Source organism: Strongylocentrotus purpuratus, unplaced genomic scaffold, assembly GCF_000002235.5.
Source record: "Strongylocentrotus purpuratus isolate Spur 01 unplaced genomic scaffold, Spur_5.0 spur5_scaffold_17, whole genome shotgun sequence".
Classification (NCBI taxonomy): domain Eukaryota; kingdom Metazoa; phylum Echinodermata; class Echinoidea; order Camarodonta; family Strongylocentrotidae; genus Strongylocentrotus; species Strongylocentrotus purpuratus.
In genome coordinates this window covers 14,963,594-14,971,382 of record NW_022145602.1, presented here as the reverse complement: position 1 = coordinate 14,971,382, position 7,789 = coordinate 14,963,594, and positions in this window count along the sequence as shown.

Here is a 7,789-nt window from a genome sequence, read left to right as displayed (position 1 = left end):
CTCTTTTGAAATCTGACATCTTCTTTTATTCCACCTTCATTCATACATGAACATGTACAGGCACCTCATCATACAATATTACAAATTTACAATGTAATTTACAATGTAATTTACAATGTAATTTACAATGTAATTTACAATGTAATTTACAATGTAATCTACAAATCAGGTCGGGTTATGGTCATGTGATCTTAACAAACAAAGTCAAACATCCTTCCATTGTCATTCATACAAATATGACCTTCAAATGGCAATGACCTTCAGGATTCAATATTCATTGATCTCACTAAATACACTTGAACAAAGTATGAGCTTGTTATAAAGATTATGATTAAAGTTGTATATGGTCAAATGTAGGAAGTCAATTCCTAAGTGAAAATTAGTGGGAAGACATTAATTGGACCTTAGGCTATGGTTGAAAGGAAAACAGTGTTGTTTTTCTTGATGTTGATTTCATATTACAATAACCCTTGATCTGAACACTTTAAAGCCCCTCTGTACTAGTTTGGCCAGGAGGGATTAGACCACCCTGCGTGGTTACTGACAGGTGGCTATCTCATCAACTCAGCTCTCAATTAACATAAGAAAAAGAGGATCATGGGGGACCAACGGGCACCGCTTAGGCATTGTTTTCTATATAGAGGGAGCAAGTAGCTAAAAGTACAGTGGGGCTTTAAAACAAGGAATGTTTTTGTGATTTTAAGATCATATTTACTTACATGTATGTACATGGTCAAAAGTACAAAGTTAAATCAAAGTCAACTTCAAATCCATGGACAATTGTAAATTCAATACCATTGAACAAATACAATGGACATGAATATATTTGTCATCAGATTGTGATTAGCGATGTACAATGACAAGGTCTAAAATACAAAGTCAAAATCCAGGTTCAAATCTGTTGGCAATCTTGAATTCTGACCATATCTCAAACTGCAAACAGCGTACATGGTCTTTTAAACAAACGCTGATGTGACATGGTTCAATGTCATTTAATCCAAACATAATATATGTACTTGTAGAATGTAAATGTATGTATTTGAGATGAGATTGAGATTACAGATGTACAGTACATGGTCACATCCGAAGTTCAAATCTTTGGATAATCATGAATCCTGACCAAGTTTGAAACTGGATGGAACACATGGGCGATAGATTTGTACTAATGATGATGCCTACTTTAAGTTTGAGGGTGGAAATGGGTGGGGAGGGGGAGGGGGGGGGGGGAGGGGGGAGGGGGGAGGGGGGAGGGGGGAGGGGGGGAGGGGGGAGGGGGGAGGGGGGGAGGGAGGGAGGGGGGGAGGGGGAGGGGGGGAGGGGGAGGGGGAGGGAGGGGGAGGGGAGGGAGGGGGAGGGGGGGGAGGGAGGGGAGGGGGAGGGGGGAGGGAGGGGGAGGGGGGAGGGAGGAGGGGGAGGGGGGGGGGGGAGGGGGGGGGGGGTGGGGGTGAATCATCAATACAGATTTTTACTGGCTGGGAAAGCAACAATTTTGAGTGACTCTCAAATATGAATCCAAATTCAAACTAAACATTGAGGTAGTTAAAGGTTTAATTTATAAATATACATGTACATCATACACAATGAAAGGAGAGGCATTCCTTCACCAATTCTGGTAAGCATTCTGAAGATTTTTTAATTTTTATCCACCTACACAAAACTGTCATTAATAATATATTTAAATAACTTGAATTGGCTTGTTTTTGCGAGCCCAAGGAGATCATTTCCTGTCAGAAAGTAAATCATCTGCTGTTCAAGGATCATTCAATTTCAGCAACCCAGATGGAAAGTGATCATGATATATTGCAGACAACACTAGGGAATATGCTTCCCTTGCAATGTTTAAACTCACATCTCCCTGGTTGAACAGTGGCATAGCAGAGACCAAGGCCCTGTTTCATAAAACTTCTTATCAATAATAAGTTACAATAACTGTTATTATAAACTAGTTCTAATTACGTCAATTTGTGTGGGTGGGATTACATGTAATTCTTGGAGTGAGAATAAGCCTAAGAAAATACCAAGAAAGGGCACTGTATTTACTAACATGGGACTTGAGATCATCGAAATGCCCCGACCTTTTATGTTTAAGCAGGATTGAAACACTAATCTACATTGACACATACAGTATAACAAGGAGCCGAAATCCTCGCCCCGTGCTCCCATGATATGAGGTGCATCCCTGGCCCGATGGATGCACAGGAAGCATCTAATTCTGTCCTGTAGACTTCATCTAACCAATCTCTTTGTGACATCACAGGAAATGATTGGCGGTGCTCCCTCGCTTGCCCTCGCTCTATCCCACTCCCAAAAGTCAACTCGACTCAATTGAGGCTTCATAAACACTGCATGATCGCTATATTATATCCCTATGTGTACTCCATGCTCCAAGCAAGTACACGTTAGGCAACTACCATACAAGTTTACCTACATGTGGGACAACACTATATTAGCATCCGTTTCATATCTTTAGAAAAGTCGGTAAAACACGTAAACATAGATCAAGAGAAACTACAATGGCGGTCTTTATGTAGACATGTGATTTATAATAGAGGTTTTCTTTGACTACTGATTCAGTTAGGAACACTGTCAAACATTTTTTTTCAAAATGTTCATATGTGTAAGTTAATTGTTCATTGATTTGTAGTATATATCAAAGGATTTTTGCTTATTTCTATTTCTAATCTTTAATCAAATCAGAGAGTTTACAATTTGTGTCTAGGACTGAACAAAGTATAAAGTGTCACTATTTGTTTGTTTGAATAAAACATATGTGTTATTCCATATCAAAAAGAATTATTGACACTTTCACTTACATGTATACATGTATGTATATTGTAAACTGATATTAGGTATTATTTACAAATAACAAATTCACACCATCAAAACATGCTGGCAATAATTGAATACAACATGGAATTGAAAAGTAAATTCATATTTTCCTTCCTTCTTGACAAACAAGGATGTAAGATTTAATATAAATTATTGGAGAGAGGAGCTACATTTCCTTGGTGTTCATTACAGTGTACACATCTCGGAAATAACATTTCTCAGAAAGCTTCCCCTTTGAGGAAAGTAAGAGGATTCAAATAATAGAGTATTTGGCTTGAATAAACCCTAGATTAATGTTTATGTAAACAAAATTAACACAACCCCCCCCCCCCCCCCCCCCACATGAATCTATCAAGCTCATAGCCATACCTGAGCTTGGATCAGACAAAATATAAATTAAAATATTTTTTGTAAAATGATGTTCACAACTCATAATACAATTCACTTGTTCGACTTGTCCGATTGATGAGCCTACCCTGGGAAAGTAAAGACCATATCATTTCCACTTTTATTCTAATAAATAGAGACTTTTGAGAGGGAAAGCAAATCAAGATATATAAAACCAGAATCACTTTGAAGAAGAATCACGATCATATAAAAAGTAAACAAACAAAGTCTGCATATTCTTTGATGTTGGACTTTGTAACTATCAATAAGCAAAAGGTCAATGTTTAGAGATAATGAAATATAACCTTTTCAATTCAATTAAATACAATTGTTTTTGACAAAGCTCTTGAATCTAAGCCACTTGAATCTGAAGAACAATAAGGAAGGAAATAATTGAATCAATAACAATTTGTAAGTATTTGCAGAATAATATAGAGGGGCATAAAAAAAAGTACATTAAGGGCATCAAAGACATAGGCTTGTCTTAGAAATAACAATACTTTCATTTCAATAATTCTGGAATGAAAAGGATACAGTTTCTCTTTCTCATGAAAGGAAGACCTGAATCTAATTGTTTATTTTCATTTCAAATATTTGATTAACTTCATTATTTCAAACTTTGTGTTACTCCTGCACTCTTATGCCCATTCTAGATTTTTGTTTTACAAGTCTTGTAGGAAACCGCAACTTAAGCTTTTCATGAGTAATTTTGGAGACTTTGAAACAAGATACAGTTCGATGAACAAATATGCATTTAGTCAGCAATGCAAAAAAGAAGAAGAAAGAAATGTATATCCTTTTATTCTAGCAAATTGGCAATACATAATTTGGTAAAATACAACAAACAAATATGGTTATATTTTGTTCACACCATAGCTTACAGTAAAGAACAAATTAAGTTGAATATCTTTCCATAATTCAGCAATAGAAACATTATGTTGTTCATGTACCTCGCAGAGTGTTAAAAAAAATAATATTATCTTTTTAATTGTTTTTTTTTACAGCTGACAGAATTTCATCAATACTACAAGATAAATTTTCTGCCAATAATTTTGCAAAAATTATAAAAACAGCAGCCAATTAATAACAGGATGTCAGTTGCGTGAAAATATGTTTACCTAGCAATTGACGTTCATGATTGATAATTGAACTTGTCTTGAAAATCAATCCATCACTTTGAAAGGCACTCGTCACACTTCTATGATTATTAAAGGAAAACACTTTTCTGTAAAGTTGGGGTACGTACATGTATGGTAAGCTCCAGTGAATGCAAATATGTTGTCTGTACAGAAGCAGTTGGGCGTTTAAAATCTTTTTCAAAGCATACAAATTTAGAGTCGTTTGGTTTCATTTATCATATTGTTGGTAACAACCGGTAAGGTCTCTCAAAAACAAATTTATTTTATGTGCAACTAACGGAACAAAGAAATGAAGAATTCCCATTTGCCTTGTTAGGTATGCCGTTTTCTAAATCTGGTTGTAACACTAAAGAAATCATTACAATTTCAAGAATAGCACAAATGCTTTACAGTATAATTTCCCCAAAGATTAATTAGGAAACTCCACTGCACAAGGGATTTTAAAATCCAGGCCCGCAAAGTAAATAATTTGTTTACCTCTCATTCATTTAGTCTTCCACCTTTCACTGTTTAGATCTGTAGTATCTTGCAATTTTCGATATGAAAAATCAAAGAATTCGGATGAAGCATTTTGAGGCATTACCAAAATCATAAAAAGACTACCAAAAGGGAAGTCTTTCAAGGCTTAGTGGAGTATTAAAGTGAGATAAATGCTAACATATGGTCACATTCTCAGCACCTGTTGAACAATGAATAAAAAACCAAGGCTTATGCCGTTCTCACTGCACCTACACAGTGAAGCAAGGTAGACAACCATTAGCAATTTACGCTGGTATATGTTGCAGGCTTTCAATTTGACAGGGTTTTTTCTTCTCCAACTAAAACTTCGCAAAATATGCTGGTATCTGGTGTACAACCACATGTTTGTGTTATACATGAACAAACATGCTTGGTTCCTGGGAATGGGCACATTACGAGATTAAACAAAAGTGAAAGGCAGTACCAGTATTCGTTTTATTTTGACAATGTCAGATAAGTCGTTAAAATTCTTGTAAGGATATGTAGGCTAATCGGTGTTTGAGAATCCCATCTTTTGAAAGCCAGGAGGGTGTTAACTCTGTGTAAATTGGTATGAGTTTTAATGCCCTTTTGATTCCAAACTCGATTTGTAATATATTCATTGGTACAAGTCTGTCCATAGCAACAGAACAGACAGTGTACCTAAACACTAATCATATAACTTCTAGTTCTGAGTGATTAAGAAATCAAATTTCAAAACATTTTTAGCTGTTTTTTAAAACTTGAAAACATGTCTCTTTCCCATGGCTTGAAATGAAACCAGATAGGCCTATATTAAAGTTATAACAGGTGTAAGAAGCAGGCAAATGTTCGCCTCTGCAACTACATGTGAATGCTCGCTACCGCAACTACAGCATTTAGCCATAGAGGGCAGCACCGGCCATGGATATATTTGGTAAAGGCACTTCGGGTTCCCATCCAAAAACAATGGGCCGGAGAACTGGAACGGTAGGGACGATTCCTTTACTGTTTTCATAGGGGTACAGTAGTAAAAAAAAAAAGTAGAGAGGTAAAAGTAGCATGAAGTGGGTCCTAAACTCCTTTATTTGACACTCTGCAGACCACTTAAACTCCAATCTCAAAACACCATTGAGTGTTTATAACCCAATTAACACCTGTTGATAATTAATAATATATCACCAACCACGAAAAGGGTCTGATTACAAGCTGTGCGTTGGCAATGGGGGTTGGATTTAATGAATTGTTGATTCAGGGCCTATACTATACTGTTTATAGTTATATATGCATAGTGGTCAGGACCCTGTTCATACATGCATAGTGGTGGAGACCCTGTTCATACTGCAAGTAATTAATATGGATCGGTTCATTCCTCTTTAGTTCCCCATATTAGTACAGTGATACCTGTCTATAAGTATAAAGACCGCACAGGGGAGACAAGATAAGTGGTCTTTATTTACAGGTTCCCTAAGTACAGGTTTCAATGAGACACCATTTTCAAGGGAAACAAAAAAATGTGGTCTTTGTAGACTGTTGGTCATTCTATACAGGTTGTCTGGTCAATAAAGCAGGTTAGACTGTACCGTGTTCACATCAGATATTTAAGAATAACACTGGCCACTTTAACAACGAATAAAAGCTAAGGCTAGAGTAAATGAGCTTTGTTCAGAAGCTCTGATTCTTTACGCTTTGTTGATCGTTTCATTGTTCATACACCACTTCTCGAATTAGATCTTTAGATCAATAGGTATCATTACAGAGTTAAAGATAATTCTGAAAGAGCCACGGACCTACCGACGTGTACCTACAAGTTTGCCAACGTCCCATTAATACACATCGCAATATAGGATATCTTCAATCTTGTACCTCTCACAGTTGCGTGAAAAGCGAAACGATGCCCAGATGCGAAGAAAATCTATTCTTAGCCAACCCCATTTCGGAGTTGAAAATATCACAGCAGCTGTAAGCTTGTTTACACATGCAGTAAATTCTCTCATAACTGTTATCATGCACAGTGCATCATCATAATAATTGTCTAAGAAAAGGGTTTACAAAAAACTAACAAAATTGTTATCTATCTTTTTAGGTCTGCATTTAAATATCAAGTCCCTATACAAAAATATAGGCAAGAGATAGTTACACTGTACATCAACAGGCTTATACAATTTACTTCTTTGTTTTGGAGAATTTTTTGTTTGTTTGTATACACATGTATTATTACCCATTTATACCTGGGTGGAGAGCGATAAATGTGGAATAATGTCTCGTTATACACTGAACATGCATGTAGGTCGTTATAGTGCCGGGCTATGGGATTCGAACCCTAAAACCCTTGTACTGAGAGTCAAGCGAATAAACAGCTACGGTATACCAAGACACCTCCACAAAATGAAGTATGTCATCTATCATAGAATTTTCATGGGCAGCACAAAATGAGTTACGCACACATGCCACTATAATTAAGCCTTAAGGAAGCACACAAAATTACATGAGTAACAATTAATAAGACAAATGCTGACTGATCAAAATTTGGCATTTTCTCAAGTTACGAGGAAATGTCTACCTTACTTCTCTTCCTTCCTGCATGGGTATAAGCCGACATAAACCTACTGCATGTACTTCCTGTAATGAGCTTGGGGGTGGGGCGTTTGGCTCAACAGATATGACACCTTAGACCTGTTAACTAATTTATTCAAATTTATGCATGTTTCTCTCCAGAACCCCTGATTAGCCCAAGAACCCCATTTTTAAAGTTAGAAAATGGGGCAGCCAAAACCTCTCCCGGAACTAATAACTGCCTGTGGCATATAATATTCCTTGTTTGAAACACTTGTAAGAAAGAGTGCATTCACTTCTTACCCTAAAAAAGCAGATACATAACATGTGCGGTAGCGCTAGCACATTCCTCCCTTTTCAAATATTTCAATAACTTCAAATTTTTGTTCACAATAGGCCCC